The sequence below is a fragment of the Uloborus diversus genome, chromosome 7, assembly GCF_026930045.1.
Source record: "Uloborus diversus isolate 005 chromosome 7, Udiv.v.3.1, whole genome shotgun sequence".
In the NCBI taxonomy this organism is placed as follows: Eukaryota; Metazoa; Arthropoda; class Arachnida; order Araneae; family Uloboridae; genus Uloborus; species Uloborus diversus.
Genome location: NC_072737.1, coordinates 128,959,477 through 128,980,736, shown reverse-complemented (window position 1 = coordinate 128,980,736; position 21,260 = coordinate 128,959,477).

Genomic DNA, 21,260 nt, shown 5'->3' with positions numbered 1-21,260 from the left:
AACTTTTTACACCTACTCGTTAAGTTTCAAGCGATTTTTTAATGCGGTCCCTATCCACCGCATAAAAACAGGTTTGGGCGAATCTAATAATCTCTGACTGATTTTTCTCTCAAAAGATACAAGTTCTTCTGTTTCATTTTTTTCACAGTCTGCTAATTAAAATGTTTCAGGTGCTTTGGGTGTTGTGTCCAACACACAGAAACCTTTCACTGTAAAAGTCAGCCGGAAGCTCAAGCCAACTGGCGATTTCGAGGAGGATATACCTTCAACAACAGTTATCTATGACACCTACACGACATTAACATCCGTTCCAGTTATATTCGGTCTGGAGACTAGTTACAGGAATGTCTTGCTGACTACTTCATCGCCAATAACTGTATCTTTCGTCCCAACCACGCCCGTGTTCGATGACGTCATGCCTTCAACTGTTGTCCTCACGTATTTCACAACAACCACTTTCACAATACCATACCTGGTGGGTGACGAGACGTCATTCACCACTCTTGAAGAGACTAATTCAAGGGTTGTAACACAGACATTAGGTAATATATGCTTTTATTGGTTAACTGGTAGTACCCGCACGGCTTTGCCCGTAATAGTAAAATTAAAAGGTCTTTTGGTTCACCTGTATATTTACAAACAATGTATGGTGAATTTTCTCGCCAATTGGCTTGTACCCATGTTACGGTTCCACGTTATGATAATTTCGTATCTCGCCAACTGGCTTGTGCCCATGTTACGGTTCCACTTTATGATAATTTCGTAATTTACTCGTCCATCTTATGATAATTTTGTTCTTAAAATTGGAATAGAAAAAGAGCCACAACGAATTTTCGAAAAATCGCTTCTAGGTGCACACCCCCATGCTACAAACTAACTTTGTGCCAAATTTCATGAAAATCTAGGTGCTATGCGCGTCACAGAGATCCTGAAAGACAGAGATCCGGACAGAGAGACTTTCAGCTTTATTATTAGCAAAGATTACGGTTTGGGTACTTTTAATATCGGTCAAAGAATATGAGATAAGAGCTGACATAAATATTTTTATCAGAAAAAATGTAAGATTAGAGCTAAATGTGAATGAGATGTTATGAAGTATCGGATTTAGATATATTTTTATTTAATATTAAACTAGCTTTTTATGTTTGTATCAAACATAATTTCTAACTCATGTTAATTGCAGACATTCGGTTCCAGCTTCAATCGACGGTGTTTAAAATATAAGGCTTTAGTGATGATGTTTAAAAAGCGTATTAATTCATGATTGTATGTCATTTTGCTAAAAAAAAAAAAAAAAATTCGTGGAGTGAAACAGTACTTATAAAAAAACATCTCGTATAGTACGAACACGATACCGCATACTATAAGTACACTACGGACTTATACCAAGAAAAATAACAAAAGCAAGAGAGAGAAAGAAAGACATATTTCATTATAAAAGTGTTTTGCCCCCATGTTTTTAAAATGTCTCACATATCTAATTCATTCTTATACTCATTGAGTGATTCTTTTAAATTAAAAAAGAATATAGAGGAACTTTTTTTTAAAATTCCTAAACGTTTTAAATTTTGGAAGGGAAAAAATTTACGTTGTTATTTTTTTTAACCCGATTAGGGAAAATTTAAGGGAGAAAACAATGTGCATTGAATTATGTTATTTTAAATAAAGTATGGGTGTCAGTTTTAATTTTATGCTGGACTAAATTTCAATTCAAACTTAAATGTTAGTGAAAGAATTTTAATTTGTATGTGTATTAGTATTTGCATAATCAGTCTTGGAAATTGTAAGTTTAGCCTGAAAAAAATCGAGAGGAAAATAAAGACATAAAAGGAAATGGTAATCATTCACCAAATATTAAAAATTTTGATAATTTGAAAATTTTATGCCTCAGTGCAAGCAGGCTTTTAGTTAAAAAGGGTCAGCGATAATTAAACTGAGTAATAAAAGATAACAAAAACGATTATAAATATTTTGAATGTTAGTTATGGGACCTTATTTAATAAAATTTTGCACCTTTTTAAATATAGTAAAAAAAAATCATTTATAGCATCTAATTTGAAATCTTAAAAAGGATATTAAATTCAGCAGAAATATTGCTTTTCAAAGAACTAAATTTCTTTTATTGCCAGTTTTGATGAAAATTTTGAACAATTGGGTAAAAAATACAGTATTTGAAATTAAGTATATTTTGTTACTCATCTTTAACGAAGCGAGTATTCAGCTAATATATTGTTTTGTTAAAGATTTTTGTGCCTAACATAGTTTGTTATTTTACAGATGAAAAAGATTTGTTGCCTTATCAACCCATAAGCACTTCTTTCCCGGTGGAAACCTTTCCCATTTCAACTGTCGAATTGGGACCAAAAGATCATAATTTAGCTTCTGGTAAATTATACTTTTCACATATTAGTATTTAATCAATAAGTTACTTTATTTTGGTAAATTAATTGAGTTTAAGCCATTAATTTAGACAAGTATAATAGCGAAGCAAAAGTTTGAGCTAACTATTATTTTTTTTCTTTCCACTATTTATTTATTGTTTTAAGCAATTTATACTTAAAAACGAAATAAAAACATTTTTTATCATCTTTGTATAGTGCAACAAAAATTTAATACGATCTCATCAAAATTTAATATCAATCCGATTGTAAAATTTTAAAATTTTCTTTCATCACGATTTTGCATCTGCAAAAAACTTTTTAGTTGAAAAATATATGGCTTAAAAATGAGTGCGCAAAGTTTGAGACAAAAAAAAAAAAAAAAAAAATGATACAGGATCAGTTTAAATATTGCTACATAGAGCGTAGAGCTATAGTTTGGAAGTACGATTCCATAATAAAACTTTTCAAATTATATTAGAATTCAAACTACCAACAGATATTTATCAAGTTTAATTTTGGAATCTTTTTTCTTCCAAAGAGCTAGTTATTGCTATTTGTTCATTATTTCTAGTACACCTCTTTCTTCAAATTAATGTAAAATTAATTGTTAAAAGTACAATATTTCTGTAATGAACATTTAAATTGTCTTCCCTTTCGGAAAAATAACAATAAATGCTTTACCTTGTATGTGTATTGAGTGCACGGTATGTACTTTTTTTCAGTAAGCATCGAGTTCATTAATATGCGTTTTTTTTAAAGTCTATTAAATTTAGAATTAATTTATTAAATTAAAACAACTAGGCACTTGTTTGAAATTAAATGACTTTTTTATTCTTTAAACTTGCTATAGGTATACATAATTAATAAAAAGGACAAGCAGATGGAGGAAATATTTAGTAACAATGTGCAGTATTTATTTCTTTATATGGCTGTTTATTGTAATATTATAATGTAATAAACTACAACCTTTTTTTTCAGATACTATTATATTCGATGAGCAACCAATAACATCAGCAGTGTTCGCAGCCGAAACGCAGACTCCAGCTTACGAAACTAAAACGTTCTTTACGACGTATACCTTTTTCACTACATTCTTCGCTGGAACGGAGCCCGTGATTTCCAGCTCTGAACAAGTTGTAACGAATGTTGTCACAGTTCCTCTGTCCACAACAGATACTCCTCCTTTGGCATCTATAGCAGGACCAGTAACAATTTTTGATACAACTGAGACGGTGATTACAAAAACTGACTACAGTACTGTGACCTTCTACGCCACGTTGTTCTCAGATACTAGTTCATTTGTAACTCCTATAGAAGAAGTAGAGACTCAGATAAAAACAATTACGGAAACATTTACCATTCCTAGAGTAATATCACCGACATCGCCCGCAGTAATAGAGCCAACAATATCCCCTAAATTGATCGAAGACAAAGAGTCATCAGTAACAGTTATTCAAACACTTTTCACCACATTCACAAACTTCGTAACATTATTCCAAGGAACGGACACGGTGGTGACTAATCTTGAAGAAACAGTTTCGAATGTTGTCACCTTAACAGTACCAGTAGAAGCGGCCTCTTCCTTTATCACAGAAACACCTTTGCCAACCGAAAAAGCTCCTATTCAAAGCACACCAGTTTATACCACCAGAGAAGTTCTGAAAACGCATACTCATTATTTGACATTATTTAACAATGATCAGAGTTTATTATCTTCGATTGAAGAAGTCGTAACCAGTTATGTTACAGAGCTTTCCACTCCACTGACACCAACTTATCCTCCCGGCAATGTATTATCACCGTCATCAGAAATATTGTTCCCAGAATCAGGAGTTGCGGTAAATTCACCCCAATTACCACTAGTTAGAACTCAAGATTTAGCAATTCAGCCATCAATGACTGAAGAAGATAAATCTGAAATTCAAACATATCATCCAGAGCTTGTACCGTCAATTAAAACAATCTTTTCAACCCTTACTTTCTATACGACGTACTATCGAGACACGAGTTCAATAGTAGCAAGCCAAGAAGAAATATTAACAAGCTTTGTAACACTGTTTGTGCCTCCTTCACGAATTACAACCTCAAAAGAACAACCTACTGAAGTCAAACCAGAGCCAACGAAAACTGTCAATCCATCTTTGTTTGTTTTTACTACTACAGATTATTCTACTTTAACACTATATACGACATTGTTCAGTGGGGATGAAATTGTGGTCATTTCAAGTGAACATGTCATTCCTGAAGTTATAACAGCAACCATAACACCTGCTGTCTCTCCGACTCAGCCTATAATTAAAGACGAATCTGTTCTCACTTTCTTAACCACGTTTACATATTACACAACATATTTCAGTGGCAAAGATCCAGTTATTGCTTCAAGTGAAAGCGTCGTTACTCAATTTGTTACGATAGAAGCTGCCCCAAGCAGTTCACCTGCTTTAGAAGTACCTATACAGGCTACACCAGTCGAAGAGATAATCTTAGGTGTTTCAACAGTCACTGCAACGGATATTATGAGCTCTTTTGATGAAGGTAATAAAGATATCAAAATAATTGGAGTCTCCAGTGCTGTAGATGCCGATGCTAATCAAGAGTCTCAAACGGACACAAAAGTTCAAATTGAAAGCACAATTAACAGTGTAGTAAATATTGAAGAAGAAAAGTCAAATCGAGTGCTTCTGTCGCCTATATTATCGCACACTTTGTCAATACCAATCGAAGATAAAGATTCAGAGGATTTGAAGTCAATATCAGCACCGAAAATAGAAAAAGAGTTAACGTATGAGGAAATACATATGTTATCGTCAGACATATTTGTTATGCCAACACCAGAAATTACTGATCAAGATTCAGCTTTTCCTATAACATCAACAAGCTTAGTAACAGAACCGACGGAAATAATTGGCTCTGATGGTTTGATTACAAAACTTGCTGCTCATGATAAGTTAATGATGATAACAGGCACTGATGGATTTGTGACAAAAATTGCAGAAACTGAAGTAGTACATTTATCTCCAGTATTTGTTCCATCTAAACAACTGACATCATCGACGGTGTCTGAAATTAAGCCTGCTACTGTGATAGAGTTATCAGATCTTTTAGGAGGTAATACTGCGTTAGGAGGAGACATTGGTTTAGCAATACAAGATATTGTCAGTCGAATTACAGGGAAGAAAAACAAAACGGAGTCAGACAGCTTTACTACAGAGATATCAACTACAGAAGAAAGCAAAGATGTTACACAACCTGAAATTACAACAGAAGATTCAAGAACTACAGAACACGTAAATGCCATAAGTGGTTCCCACTCTAATAAAGCTGATGTCACAGAAAATGATCGAGTTATCACACCCGAAGAAGTAGATTACCCTGTTTTTGTTCTCCCAGGAGAAACTACTAGCAGCGAAGGTCCTTTACAAAACCTCACACCAGTATACGTTCCACTCAAAACTAAAGATTCGCTAACTTCTCAGATTACTACAGTTGTACCTGAAAAATCTGTTAATGAAATAAAAAGTACGATAGTAACTAAATCCATATCAACAAGTGTTATAACTGGTGCCAGAACTATATTCATTGTTCCAACTAAACTTAATTCGGAACCGAATAATGAAAAAGAGAGCTATAGTATTTTACCTGACATACATACAAATAGAAGAATTCCTAAACTGGAAACTGAAACTGAAATTTCATTGGAATCATCTAAGCCAGTTTTAGTTGAAAATGATGACAAGACAGTGATCCCAATATTAAGTCCAAACATAAAAACTAGTGTCATTAGCGGCATTAAAACAGTATTTTTTGATTCCGTGCCAAAATCGACTTCAACTGTTGTTCAACCCTCTTCGACAACAGATTTTGTCTTGGGAAAAGCTAACGTATCTGAAATGAAGAAAGCATTCACTACAATTACTAGAAATGGAACAACAGTAATAAGTAGGACAACTACTGGAGCGACAACTATATTTTTCCCTGGTCAAGAGCCAAAAAATACAGTTCCCATATTTTCTACTAGATTTATTACAAGCGTTGAAAGTATAACAAGAACATTAGCACTGACAACTACTAGAACTTATTACACTAGAGATTCAACGCTCACTGTACCCTCAGTATATACTACTACAATTCCACCACGAACATTTGTTTCAACCATAATAGGTACCAGAACTATTCTTGGTATTCTCCCTGAACCTTCTGAAACAGTACATATCCATAAAGCGACAAGACCATTAGAACATACAACGACTGTAACAACAACTACACTCATATTTAATTCCATACCCTCTACGGTAGTGAGAACATTAGTATTGCCAAGCATACCAACTAAGACCGTAGCTACTGGAGTTGTTTCTACGCAGTTGCCTTCCGTTCCAGGAAAAAGTCTGACATCTTCTAGTTACTTAGAACCAAATATTGTATCTGCTGGAACAGAAAAACCAGCCAGTCCTCCAGAAGTAGGGGACAGTACATCGATAGTTATATCTGATCCAATGAAAGAGGGAGATTTGTCAACCCAAAAGGCCAGAGATGAAAATTATCTAAGAGCAGCTGGTCCAAGGTTGCATGACTTCCGACCAGAGTCAAAGCAGGATGCGAATTTTTTAAGACCGCCGATCGTTATTGCAGAAAGCACCACTCAAAAGTTGAAGCCCGAAGATGATCCCTTCCTTAATGGCAGAAATGGAATTTGTGATCCCAAATGTCAGCCATACAAGAAAGAGATCTGTAAGGAAAGTAATGGTTTGTGGACTTGTCAGTGCAGACCAGGACATGCCAGAAGAGATGAACATGAAATTTGCAAAGGTAATCAACTGTTAGTTTTGTTTTATGGAACGCTTATTATGTTCCTATTGCCACCTTCCTTTATTATTTAAAAAGGACACACTTCTACTCATAAATACTTTTAAAGTACGTACTGTTTTATCAATTAATATTGAGGATTATTGATTTGTGAGGTTTTTGTTACCTAGGAATCATATAAAGATAAAAAAGCTTGCCTTGGAATTCCGAGATTTATTAATGCTGATTTAAGTTTATCAATATTTGAGTAAAAGCAAACAATTTCTATTATTTCACTAGGGTAGACCGGGGCACGTTTACGCATTAGACACGTTTACGCAGTGGCCTTTTTTCAAAATGAATGACAACTAGAGAGCCAACAGTCATAACAGATTGATGCTACTCCCTAGCAAATATTCTCACACGTTTTTGAGCATTAGTCGAGCTTCGGTCCAGCTTGCAGAAAGAATAATCTGTTTTCTACCAAGTTGAGTAAATTTTGTGTTGAACGTTTTGAAACTTATTGTGGATAAATAATACTTAGTTAAGAAAAAACAAATATGTAAAAATAAGCAGAATTTTATACTTTTTTGAGAATTGTATTTGTATGAACTGAAATGTTATTAAATTTGTTTGCACGTTAAATATAAACCCAAACTTGACGACGGGCAAGTTTACGCGTTGAACGTCAGAGCACCTTTACGATCGTTCTTACTGTGTCTTACTTAAACGTGCCCCTGACACTTTTTTCGCTCCAAACTGTCCCAAACATTTTAAGTATTTTCCGTCTATTTAGTTTTGAAAATTACCATTTAATTTTTAATTAAGTTACACATTAGTATCTTCTAGCTTACAATCATATGGTGCTGTCTTCATGTACTTCAGCTTCAACTTTATACACTATTCAGCCTGTAAAAATGTGCTTTATTTTAGCGATGGTAAGACATTATGTTCAAAACACTAACAGAGCTACGTTAGGTGTCAAAATAAATGTACGTAAACGTTCCCCGTGACCAGGGTAAGTTTACGCAACCGACTTAGACTCAAAAATAATTTTGTTAACGGTTAAAAACACAAGCTGAGCAACAACTGAATATACCAATTTGGACTCCATTAACTGCTTCATAAAACCGCAATGTCTAAACATAAAAATTAGAACATTCATTGAAAACAATCCGCTTAAACGTGTCCCGGTCTACCCTATGTATTTATTAAAACTCACATAAGATAATACAATGTAGTAGCAAAAAAAAATGTTTTTTCCCCCCATGAAGCCATTTTAAAGTGAGTTTTCGCTTTTTGTCGGTTCAAAGCGCTAACAGTTTATACTTTCATCACAGAGGCGAGTTCATAGAATTTTTACGTACAGTCCACTGCCATGCCAATTAAAGCCGATGCCTCGTTAAAAAAAATTGTCAATGCTGTTCACCAATTATAAATATGGATAGATACTTATTCTGAAGGAGATCTTACTATTATAGCCCCCCATCCAATATCCTCCACCCCCCCCCCCGCCCTCCAGACAGATGGGGGCACATGATAATGCAGAAAAGGAAATGAGCTATCTGCTGAAAGCTAGAAGTCGTTGCATCAAAGAGGTGTTTAGTTTACAAGACTAAGTTTATAAGGCTTATTTTAATTATTTTTAAATTAGTAGATATATAAACAAAGGAACAATAAAATCATTAAAAGAGTATGATAATATATAATGCAAGTTTCAAACTAAAACATGCCCTAAGTTCAAACCTGTACACGAGAAGTTTTTTGTTGAAGCAGAGAGGTCATTTTCTATTTTGCTCGCGTAAGTTCGTTCCTTGCGCTGAAAAAGTAGCCCCTGGTAATGCTGAAACACGTGAATACAATTTATGTAAAAGAATATATAATCGAGTTAAAAGGAAGCGTTTAAATCCTCTCCTTCGGTGGACTGAAAATCTGTCTGGATAGCCTTGTATTTAACATCACAGTTTGTCGTCTACCATTTTGTGTGTCATAAACTAGAGCATGTAAGTTAAAATTAATAATAATACTCTTTTTCGTAATTACAATGTGATTTAAAACTCAAAGTATCGTGTATGTTGAACAATAAAAATTTAAATAAACATTTTAATAGTAAACAAATATTGCTAAATATTCTTGCTACAAACTTTATTTATGATAAAATTAACTAAACTGATCTTTCGCACATATTTTTTCAGAGATTCAAACTTTCGTTGTGTTGCTCAATGTTGTAAAAATGGGCAATGATACTGTGCAATATAATGGTGCTTTGGAAGATAACCGCTCGCCAGAATTTCAAGAGTTTGCCAGAAATGCTGCAGAAGGTGTAAGTAAATCAAATCTTACATACTCTTTCTAAAAAACGTTCCTCAATTAATTCACATTTTAACGAACATTATTCTTTGGAGTGGTAATGAGCTTTTGCCTACTTTTCGCCGACATTTAAAATTTCCTTCCCCTTAAATTTGTAAAAAGGTAAGGGTGAAACTGAAATACGGGGGGAGGGGGGGGAGTTCGTGTCGGGGACACCTGTAATGAAGTACAAAATTCATTTAAAGAAAACATAGTTAAAAGTATTTATTTTTATCCCTGTCACAACTATTTAAAAGCCTAGAAACCAGAACTGAATTACTTTCAGAAAATGTAAACATTAAAAGTTGATGTTTGTGTTATGTGTCCTCAATAATTTCTGTAACCATATTTGAATTCCATTTCTTCCAATCACAAATTATTCTTTCATAATATTCATATTGATTGCTGTTCCTAAAATCAATAATTTGCAAATTCATAAGCATAATATATAGTCAGTTAAAGTATAATTCAGTTATTTCTTTTTGTAGTTTTCAGTTGCAACAGCTCTAGGATTCATAACCGAAATATTACAAGTGTTAAAAGCACATTTTAATATTCTTTTCCTTTTTCTATTAACAAATAAAGATCGAAAATCGAATCGAAAATATTCACTCAAAAATAAAAAGAGGTATTCATGGTGCATAAATAAGGACACGTTTAAGATTGTAAAATTACCCTATAGAATGGCAGAACAGCAAACATTTTTGATGAAAACGAAACAAAAGCTACAATAACAAGGAATTATGTTGAATACCCTATGAAGTCGACACCTTAACTAAGAAGTGAAACCAAATAAACAGGTTTCACTATGAAAAAACACTATTGTGTAACACTATTTCACTAAGTACAATAATTTAAAATACTCGTTGTTAGTGGGAGGGTACGGTGCCTCTGGCAATTTCTGTCCGCACGCCAATGCCGTAAGTTTGTTTTAAGTATAGTGTATACCTTTCTTAACATAATCACGAGAAATTATTTTTAAAATTTCGGAATAAGTAGAGAAGTAACAAAGATTTTGATGTATTAAAAATGATCTACTATATAAAGTCATTTATATAGTATTAAAGTCACATGTCAATTTAAAGATAACTCCTTGTTTGAGGACTTTTAACTATGCTTTTTTCTTCATAATAGTCCATAGTGTATTTAACGATATTTTTTTATCCAGGCTTGTATATTTATTTGTAAGCATCAAATTGTTTGATATCCTCTCAAAAAAATATTTTCCCGACAGATTTCAGAAGCTTACAGCATTACAAATGTAAAAGACCATATTTGGGAGGCTCGGTTGAACAACGTAATGCCAACCAGTATGGCTTCCACAGCAAGTGATGGTAATAGCATCAATCAGCAGGCTGGTGTTGTGGCCAATTTAACCCTTCATGTCAGCAAGAGTGTCAGCAGTAGTCTTTTGGAGCAAGAACTTTCTAGATCTTTACAGTTAACAGACATGCGCATTGGTGATTCGTTGCTGCTGGCAACACCGTTCTTTCAGACCATTAGAGGTGAGTTTAAAATTTCAGCAGTTTACTTAATGCGACGATTAAATAAATGTTGATTCAAAATTAATTTGGAGTTTCGAACATGTAAATTTCTAAAAGCAAAAATGGCAAAAGAAATTTCTTTTTTATTTTTTCATACTTAAATCGTACTCAAGTTCTATATGCCTTCCGCCTGACGCCAGAACGGTAACACACTTGTACTTCAACTTCAACTCCGTCTATACATTTTACAGCATGCTCGTAGTTGGCATCCAACAAAATGTTAAAAACAAAGAGTTCACAGTTAAAATCTTGCCATGAAGACATGAAATGCGGCGACTTATAGTCAGTATTGCTGTTACTGCATTAGTGACATGGTGATCACTCTCAATGCCCCAATTTGCAGGCTATATGCTATCTGAATTGAATCATTTGTAATTACTAAAATCATCCGATTCTTATTATAGATATCCAATATATAGAAGAAAGTATTGGATTCGTGCAAATTTTCGAATTTCGAATTTTGACGGATTTGAACCTTTTGAGGTGTGCTGAGATCATTTCGACCATTTTTGGAAAATGTGTGTGGATGTTTCTGTGTGTCACACCAGTTTTTTGTGGCCGCTCTACAGCAAAAACTACCGTATGAAATCAAACGAAATTTGGTACACATATGTGCCCCTATGTGAACTTGTGCCCATTGGTTTTTGGCGCGAATTCCTTCAAGGGGGTTGGAGCAATGGACGTTTTTTGAGTGATGCGTGCCTGCTATTCCCCAAGAAGTAACTGGCGGAATCAAACAAAATTTAATCCATATATTGCCCCTAACAGGTACAGGTGCTGATTCAATTTTGGTGTCAATAGCTCTAACGGTGGTTTAGCTATAGAACTTTTTTTTTCGACAATTGTGACTGCTGTATCTCAAGAAATAATGATTGGAATCAAACAAAAATTTATCGACAAGTAGCTCTTAGAGGATATGAGAGCTGATTCTATTTTGGCGTCAACAGCTGAAAAGGGGTGGCGCAATCGAATGTTCTTTCTTTTCCATTGTGAGTGCCATATCTCAGGAAGTAATGCTAATGTGTGGATGAAATTTGGAATAAATGTGAATCCATATGTAAACAGGCGTTGGTTCAATTTTGGCGCCAGCCGCTCTATGGGGGGCTGATTTATTTTTTATTTATTTATTTATTTTTTTGTGTGAATAAAAATAGCTTTATAAATACAACAATAAGAAAGATAAATCGTAATAGACTGTCGTCTACGTATTTCGCGTGATTTTAATTGTTGGAAAATGACCAGAAAATCGCGATGATTTAAACTTTTTAACTGTTGCCATCTTGTGTTTGTTTACAAATAAATGTTTGTAATTATTTTAAGGAAGGCTTTTTTCAAATTTTCATTCTTTGCTTTGCTTTTGAGATAAATCGGGAATTCGAATGGTCGCCAAGTTTTTGGCGTGTGCAATTTCGGTTTTGTTGGGAATATTGCTTCCTCGTCAAGCATGGGAAGAGATCAAAATTATAAGAAAGATATAGAAGAAAGTTTCGTGATAGCCACAACGTACTAGTTCAGTTTGTCAAGAGTAGCAGGTACAGGGGTACAAACACAGAATGCTTTACACGTCCGTGTATGAGAAAATCACACTGTAATTTATCTGGTGACCTAAAGACGCAGAGATATCTAATGGCAAATAGTTGAAACTTTTAACAGTTGAGCTCGTTGTTTCATTTAAACTCCACCAGAGAGCTGTATGCCCAATATTCTCAAAACGGCATCCGTGAGAAACCCCATCATTCTCCTTGAATCGCTGTAAAATGCATAATATGAAACAAGAAATGCGCCTATAGTCATCATATGGGTCTTGACATTCTGTCATCATCCATTAGCAAAATAATTAATTGGTCAGGATGAAAAGCCAAATCAGGCGAACATTTGAGCTAAATTTGGCATTTTACACACGAGCGACATGATGCATTTCGACCTCACTTTCGATGAAAATTATATACTGGTCTTCGCTCTGAAGAGTGTTTGATTTCTGTCGAAAATAGTTGATCCTTCTACTTTTAAATTCGAAACATAACCAATGGACATAAAACATATGCAGAATATTCTTATGTCAGCATGCAAAATGTATCACAGTGAAAGAAAAAATTATTGTTCTCTAAGGACGATTTTAAGACTATGAGTAATACACAAATTACGTAAGTATGGAAGTACGTGTAAAAAATTATTTGAAATAATTTGAACTAGTTTGTTTAGCTTTGAAAAAATTCATATCAGCGCAATAGGGCTTACAGTTCCAAATTACGGCTTTGAATCGTTGAACTATTTCGAACTCCCAAGATAAGGTCATTAAAATGAAAACTATCTTTTGAACCATTTACAAACATGTAAATGTGTGTGTGTGCGTTTTGCGATATGAGAAAATGTCCCAAGTCAATGAGAAAAAAAAATTCTTTAAAGAATGTGACACAAGTTACCTAGCAAGTGTAAACAACAACCTCTTACACCCAAACGTTCCAAAACAGCAATGACTAGAATAAAACTCTACTTGTTTCTTTACACTTTCTAAATATCCGAACTCTTGGATTATTGAATACCGAATTCATGGCAATTTACTGCACTAAGTACATATTGCGCTAAAGTTCAGCAATTAGTTTCCTGGTTTGTAATTAAGTTAAATGTAACTGAACTGATCAGGTTTTACAGAGCAATAACGAATTGTTTATTGCTTTCACTTGACCATTGAATGACGTCCGCCTCCTTTGCTTTTTTGTTTTTCTATGTTCATAATAGCCCGGTCAAAATAGACATTCGAGTTCAGAAAAATTCCCATAAAGCTGAAAATTGGTACAAACCTTAAGAACATCATTATAAGTGAAATGTCAAAAGTCCTCATCGATCCGAGTGGAGCTAAAAATTTTATGCAAGGTCAAAGGTCAAAATTGAATTTTTTTTTTAAATTGAAAACATTCATACAGTGCTGAAAATTGGTACAGACTTTAAATGCATCATTGTGAATGAAATATAAAAAATTCCCATCGATTCCACTTGAACTAAAAATTTTATGGAAGATTCAAAGGTCAAAATAAACAAAAAAAACTTGAAAAATCGGAAAAATTCACATAGAGCTGAAAATTGGCAGAGACACAAAATACACAATTATAAATGAAATATAAAAAATCCCCATCGATCCCACTTAATATAAACATTTTATGCACGGTAAAAGGTCAAAAAAAATTTTTTTTTTTAAATTTTGCAATTATTTCAAAACATAACTGTTATTATAAAAAGCGCATTATTAATTTGTAAATTATACAATATGTTGAAAAGACGTTTTTATATGAAGTTCAACTCTTTCTGGTTCAAATTATGTGAAAATGGTGAAACAAGTACAACATTATCCCTTATTTAACGGATATAAGATGCCTCTCAGTACCTATTATCCCTAATCAGATTCTTCAGGTGCAGCAGCAACAATTTCTCTAGCCTTTGCATACAAAGGTTGATCAAAAGTAACAGGTAATGCTTGTATTCTCCAAAGCACAAAGTAAAGTAGTGTATATGCTATTGTAGTCATTTGCAGGTTGGTGAATAAATGGTAAGAGCAAAATTCTAGACATTGAAAAATCCATATTATTCTTCGTTAAACCTTCAATATAACCGTTCCAACCTGATAGCGATAAATTATTCCATTTCCCATACAACCATATCAAATCTATTTTCCGGAGTTGTATCACTTTCATAAGCAAAATTCTGAGCAGTTATTTTACTATATCTTACTACATCATTATTGTGGTACTCTTGTGTTGGAATATGAGCTTTTTCTGCAAAATCTTTCGCTGAAATAATTTGTTTCATTCGCGATAAAGGAGCTTCTGCTAAAACTGAACTTCTAGGAGTAATAATTTGGGTTATGCCCATTATGTGTAGAGTGTTATGGTCATCTAAAGTGCGTACGTTAATACCAGCATTGTCTGCTGCGTATTGAATAAATGTCCCGGTTTCTGGTGATACAAGATGTGTCTGATGGTTAAAAACTGTAGCCGCTTTATACGCCATAGTATCATTATACGAAGCACTTAAACCAAAAGACGAGAAAATTTGTATCAAACGTTTAGATCCAAATCGTCGATGAAAAAAAAAAACTGAGAGACCCAATTGTAATATCGAGATGAAAGATCTAGGACGAACAGCTGCCATAATACAGTGGCTGACATATTAATTTCAAATGTTCCAATTTAGATCGTTTTCTTTTTAAGATAATTTGCTCCAAAAAATAAGTCAATGACTCCGGAATGTCACTATTAATATTTTCAAACATTTGATATGGCGGGGGATAATTGTTAGTGTCGCACACGACAGATTGGATATCTTCTTGAATAATTTCTGCCGCAGTCTTTAGTACCCTAAATCTTTCCTCTTTTGCTGTTTTTTTTAATTTTCGTACCAAGCTTTGTTCAGTATATCGTGCTGAGTGTAAACAAATCATTGCTAAACTTCCACGTTTCTCGGTTATAATCATTCTATTGCCATACCTTATATGTTTTTGATTGTTTTATCATCTGGGATTTCAGTTTCACAAATATTTTTTAGTTCTTACAGTGAAAACTGACAATCATCATTATTTTCAATATAATCAAATATTTCTGTCATCGCCATAGTAACAGCGGGATTTTCAGGACGACCTGCTTTAAGACCTACAGAACGCTTTAGAAATGAAGTGTAGCAATTAGAATGGTACTCCGCTTCAGCAGCAACTAAATCGTATTCATATTGTATGCGTGCAATAACAATTTTTGCTACGTCATCTGAACGATTATGTGCAATCTTTAGAATATTATCTTTAAAGGAAAGAGTAGCAAGTTGACAAATTCTACGTCGTATATTCTGCTGTTTTTTCTTTTCAGTCTCTTCATTTGCTTCATCACCACAAAATAAGCAACAGTTTTTAAAACAAAATGTTGTCTCACCTGATAGGACTCTAGTACGAGGTGGACTACTCAGAGATGTACTGGCCTCTGTCTCTTGTTGTCTTTTAGCTGCCTCAATGCCCACTTTCGGGTGTACATTTTGCAACACTACATGAACTGATCCACCGACTGTTTGTTTTTCAAGTATTCAACAAACCCATCGTTCCTTGCACTACTTGAATCAATTATAGATTTTAGTCCGCGTTCAACAGTAACAATTTCACCGTCAGTCAAAGATTTATTGAAAATGAAACAATCTTGCGGCATCTTTGAAGAATTATTTGTTGAGGGTACGTATTCATATCAAAAATAGTATCAATAAACCCGATTTTTCACAACAAAGAATCACTCCCTGTTAATAGGAGCACTTGTGCGACTGACTTTGCTCATACAAAGGAATCTAAGCGCATCCACTCTCCCCTGAATGTAATTTGATCTTTTCAATTTGAAGGGGGGGGGGGTGTGAATCGTAAGAGGGGATAGGCATAGCGGTCAAGTGTAGTTTCTCGAGGTCACTCGAAAGAAAGAAAAGGAGCTTCAGTACTATTTCCAAGTTTCAAAAACTGCGATACCTTATGAATGTTATCATTTATTGGGGGGGGGGGCACAAATATTGGGCTTTTTTAACACCTAGGGCAGATCCAGTTTCTGGTTTTGGAAGTACTCGTTATCAGAAAGGGATCAAAGTAATTTTAGGGCACAAATAGGGGGTTTAAGGTCAACGAAATATGTCATCAAAATGCAGCTTTAATTTTGTCGCTTACGGGGCAGGAGGGCTGGGGGGTAAGACCACCAAGACACAGCCTCTAAATCTCCGCTTGTATGTACATAAATTCATAGTTTTCAAACTTTGTATCCTCTATTTTAAGACACTTACCGTTTAAGAGATATTTGTGAAAAATTGATTTTCTGAGCTTCGACCTTGAATAAAACGTTTAGCTCCACTGGGATTCGTTGGGAACGTTTGGAATTTCTCTAATTATTTCTATGGTAATTTCATAGTCAAAGTGCAATATTTGGACAAAAATTGGGATTTTAGGGTGAATTTTTAGAAATTTAAGTCCTTGAACTGCAGTTTTAGACTTTATTTTATCGCTTTAGGGAGAGGGAGGTATGACCCCTTGACCCATCCGCTGAATCCCCTCCCGTTTGTGCATAATTATCTATTAATTATCTATTAATTTTCAATCTTTGTATCCCCTATTTTTACAATAACACTTACCGTTTAAGAGATAGTTGCGAAAAATCGGTTTTTCACCTTTGACCTTGAATAAAATTTTAGCTCCACCGGGATCGATGGAGACTTCTGACACTTCACTTTAGTGTTGTCCTTAACTATATTTGTGTTAATTTCATAGTCAAAGTACCAAATAGGGGTACAAATAAGGGGTCTAAGGGAATTTTTTTTAATATGTCTCCAATGCCATTTTAACCTATATTTAGTAGCTTTAGGGTGGAAGGTATGACCCCCATGATCCATCCTTGGAATCTCCACTTGTTTGTACACAATTGCATACCTTTCAAACTTTGTAACCTCCATTTTTTCGCTAACAATTATCGTTTAAGAGATATATATGAAAACTTGATTTTTTGACCTTTGACCTTGCATAAAATTTTTAGCTCCACTCGGATCGATGAGGACTTTTGACATTTCATATATAATGATGTTCTTAGGGTCTGTACCAATTTTCAGCTTTATGGGAATTTTTCCGAAATTTCGCTTTTTTTTGGTCTATTTTGACCGGGCTATAATGCCCACATGCGCCTCGGAATCGAAGTATTTATAAACGACCTTCTTGAGAATCCTTTTTGCGCGAAAACAGTATCCACTACACAACATCCAGCATCCAGCACTCATTTGAATTTTGTATTCTTTCAAAAATCTGTACCTCAGAGCCAGAAGGACATAAGTCCAAAAATTGCGATTTTCTGTTTATTAGTGCATTGAATGCAGAAAACTATACCGCATCGAGTCACGCGAACGTAATTCTTAAAAAAAAATCCTTTTCAGTTTTTTACCAGGGTTAAAAGAACGCGCGTCCCATCCTTTGCATGTGCCAGAAAAAAGATTTTCCTTTACTGTAAAATTATCAAACTGTGACTTACGTTCTTCTCACTCTGAGGTTCGGAAATTATTGTTTCGATAAAAGCCATAGTAGATAAAAGAAACCTAACGTGTAGGGTCCTATCGTAATTCGTGATTGCAAAAACATAATTTAAATGCAAGATCTCAAAATTCAAACTATTTTTCTTCCTCTTTTGAAATGTCTTTGCTATTTTCCAGTTGATATTCGTGATTTTAAACTAAATTTTAATACTTTCTTTAGATTTCGATGAGTGTGAAGCAGTAGGTGAGAATGATTGCTCTCCTCGTGCCACCTGTGTGAACTTAGTGGGAACATTCACATGTCAATGTCAAGAAGGATATGAAGAAGCAGACGATTCGCAACTCCCAGGAAGAAATTGCTTTGGTATTTGAACTTTATGATTTTTACATCATTTATTTAAGAAAGCTAAGTCAACTGATGGGGGAATGTTGTGGCATTGAAATAGATTTAAACAAAGTAATTTATTGAAACATAGTATGTCTTATTCAGTCACCATTTACTTATAGTTAATAATGCTTTGTAACATTTTCAGTAAAAACGGAAAACTGCAACTACTGCCATGGAAGAGGAGACTGTCTACGAGGAGAAGATGATAAAACTTTTTGCAGGTAGATAAACGTGCTAAAAAGATTACTGCAAAAATAAGAAACTGCTATACTTAAATTTAACAAATAAAATTTTTTCGTTCGTTAAATGTTACGTTTAAGTTAATAACGTTATAACAACATCGGAATTGCACCAACATCAAGAAGAATAGCAGACACCTGTTTTGGTTTTACGAAGAACCCATTATTACTTATGGATGCAATGATGCTCGACAAAAGCAATTTAATTTCGTCAAGTGTCTTTTCCTCCATCGCCTTTTTTTTTTTTTTTGTTTCTTTGCGTTGAAAAAGGAGCTGAGTATAGCTTCGAAACATGTTCCCGCAGTTCGTATTGATATTTGTGCAATTTTAGTACTGATATAATTGACTAGCATTCCCGTACCCGGCATTGCTCGGATAATGGAATTAGCAGGGTTAACAGTGCTTGTGGTGCACTTAGTTTCGAAAATCCCCTATAATAATTACTTATTAATTATAATTTTTTCTAATTTTGGGAGGATCCCGGGGCCCCTGGACTCCTTACATATATATGCCCTTGTCCGTAACCGATCTTTAACTGTTATTAACGATCTTTTCAAAGTATTGATTATCTTTGCAAACACAGGCCATCCACATTTTATTGTTATACCTATGTTTAAGCAAGAACTTCTTTGTATACAACATATTTAGTTTTTTTTCTGGTGCTAAAATTATTAAGCTGCTTGATGAACTAACTTTCGAGCAAGCTACATAAAATTGGTCGTGTGAAAAAAAGTCCTCTCTTAAATCGGTCTCTGCTACTTTTAATGTCTGTCCTTGTGACTTATTAACGGTTATTGCAAAGCAAACTTTTACAGGAAACTTCACTCTTATAAATTCAAAAGGATAGTCCACCTGTGATGATGTTCTTAAAAACTTCGTTTCTAGTTTTGAAAAAATGAAAGCAAAAGACAGAAACATTATTATTTGACTTGAGAAAAGCCTCGAGAATCACGTGAGAGACAAAAACAATATCAAACTTAAAGTTGCTATTCGCAACTCCAACGAACTATAGGGGGCACTGAAGTCACTGTCTAATGGCGGAATTGAAAACTACAACAAACGCACATGGTAACGAAGAAAATGCTAAAAGTGTTGTGATTTTTGTTCGTACGTATGATTTTTTCGCTTTATTCTTTTAAAATTAATTTTCAAAGTCTTGTGGATATTCTGGCCCACGTAGAAAGAAATGAGAATTCAAGAAGCATTACTAAACGTCAAAGATTCATGCAAACTACGTAGTTCGTAGTTCTAAGCAGCTATTTCCACGATGTTGAATTCGATATTTATCAATTCTTGATAAAACTAAATAATAATTGTGGCCTGACAAGAATAACAATTAATGCTAGAAAATTCAATGTGACATTACAAATTGTTATCGAAAGAAGATGATACTTTTTTGCCTTGCTTGGCTAGCGCTTATTTTTTTTTTCCATTTGTAGTTGAGTTATTTCTCTCGAATTCCCGAATCGGTTCATTTAAAAATTTTCTGTTTCGATTTTTCTAATTTCTGAGTTACGATTTAATTGTGTCATGTTATGCAAATCATCAACAAAATTCTCACGGATATATGGTGGTAGTTTTCTTTTCAGTTGATTGACCATTATTTCCTTTCACTTATCGAATTCTGTAATCTTACTACCATTTTATTCCACTTATGATAAAAATTAAAAATGGTTTAACTAAAAACGCGAAATCTCGCCAAGGCTACTTTGCTCGCACAATACTAAAAATTAATAACCCTAAACAAATTTGGCGAAACCTTTCAGCTGAGAATAAAAGGAATAAAGTAAATTCTTTCTCGGTTATTCATTTTGTTCTACGATAATATATTCAAGAAAATATTTTGCATACTGTCCATTCCAACTAAATGCTGCTGTAAAATATGGTAAGTTTAATTAATTTAAGATTAAAAAAACCCCCATATTCTTACAAATTCATACAAAACAATAAAAAATTTTACCTGGTATAACGTTATCCAATTTTGTTAATCCAGAGTTTTCTTGTTTACGCTTCCACCATTTAATACTTTTGAGAAGCTTAGAAGCTTTCGAAATTATTTTGAGAAGCTCGAGAATACTACTAAGGGACGAATTAATTTCTGTTGTTGAAGGCGTTCTTAGACATGTTGAATGCGTTACTTAGAACAAACTGACCGCGTTTACGTCAACAGACACACGTGATGCGCAACGTGGCAATGTTTTAGGTGCAGACGCAGTTTTATAAATCACCGCAAGGTAGCGTATTCGAGCGCTGGAGTTCCGAATCGAGCAAAAGTTGAGAAGAAGTACTGAATAATGATTTGAATGGAGGAAAGCCTCCAAAAATAAGGGATTTAAATTTCAATGACAGGTTTTAATTTCACAGAAATTAAGGGGTTTTAATTAATTTCTCCTGAACTAATTGATATTTCGAAAAATCCTTTCTTAGTGGATACTTCCGTAATCATGCCTGCCAAATTTCAAGTCTGAGGCTTCAGCGGTTTTGGCTGTGTGTTGATATATATATGTATGTGTATATATATATATATATATACTAGCATTCCCGTACCCGGTAT